Here is a 686-nt window from a genome sequence, read left to right as displayed (position 1 = left end):
GGAGGGGGCATGCAAGTTCTTACTTGAGATAATGATAAATTTCCTGTTAAATGTATCATATATACTGTGATAAGTGCAAAAGAAACCTATTTTTGTGGTCTTTGCAATTAGTTTAAGGAATATTGTGGGTTTTGCATACAGAGAACTCTGCTGTTTCTTCCTTGTCTTTCTTACAAATGAGTTTTTTCTCTCTTCTGCTTTTTATCTGCTTTTCTCCTCCAGAATCTCTTCAAATCTTCACTTCCAGGTATTGCTTAGATCTCTTAGAAGGTAGGGGTTCCAGTCTGTTATTTACTGCAAGGTCAATATTTCAATTTCACCTAAAAGTTTAACATTATTTTTAAAAGTTAAAATTCTCATAACTTATGTTTCGTTAAAAGCTCTACCATCTATATCAATGAAGGAAAACCCAATAAGTACTGTCATTTAAACCCTTAAACATCTGCTAACTATTACTAGACGGCAAAATGTTGTCTAACCTAATGAATAATATTACAGTACCTTTTGATAAATTTACCTTAGGACCAGTGTTGTGAGAGGATAACTGAGACTGCTTAATATTTTTTTAATCTAGATATTTCTTCTCTGTCCTATAATTGATTTCATTTACTTTGTTTAATTATAATGATTTATATATTTGTTATCCTTAGTTTTTTTATCTATCTCTGTCTATTCATTATTATTAT

At 30.2% G+C, this 686-nt stretch overlaps 1 long non-coding RNA gene across 2 annotated transcripts in view; it reads left to right on the top strand.

The window, feature by feature from the left end:
* LOC119587601 overlaps positions 1-686 on the top strand; it is an 8,511-nt gene that overhangs the window by 4,205 nt on the left and 3,620 nt on the right. Inside the window, exon 1 of one of the 2 annotated variants that reach the window (XR_005230012.1) lies at positions 227-270. The exons of the other annotated variant lie outside the window; for it this stretch is intronic. This is a non-coding gene — a long non-coding RNA (uncharacterized LOC119587601). Of the gene's footprint in view, positions 1-226; positions 271-686 lie in introns of those variants that run through there. 2 annotated transcript variants of the gene reach the window in all.

This window comes from Penaeus monodon, chromosome 22, assembly GCF_015228065.2.
Source record: "Penaeus monodon isolate SGIC_2016 chromosome 22, NSTDA_Pmon_1, whole genome shotgun sequence".
NCBI lineage: Eukaryota > Metazoa > Arthropoda > Malacostraca > Decapoda > Penaeidae > Penaeus > Penaeus monodon.
Note: the sequence above shows the minus strand (reverse complement) of the source record. Positions and strands in the feature narration are given on the sequence as shown.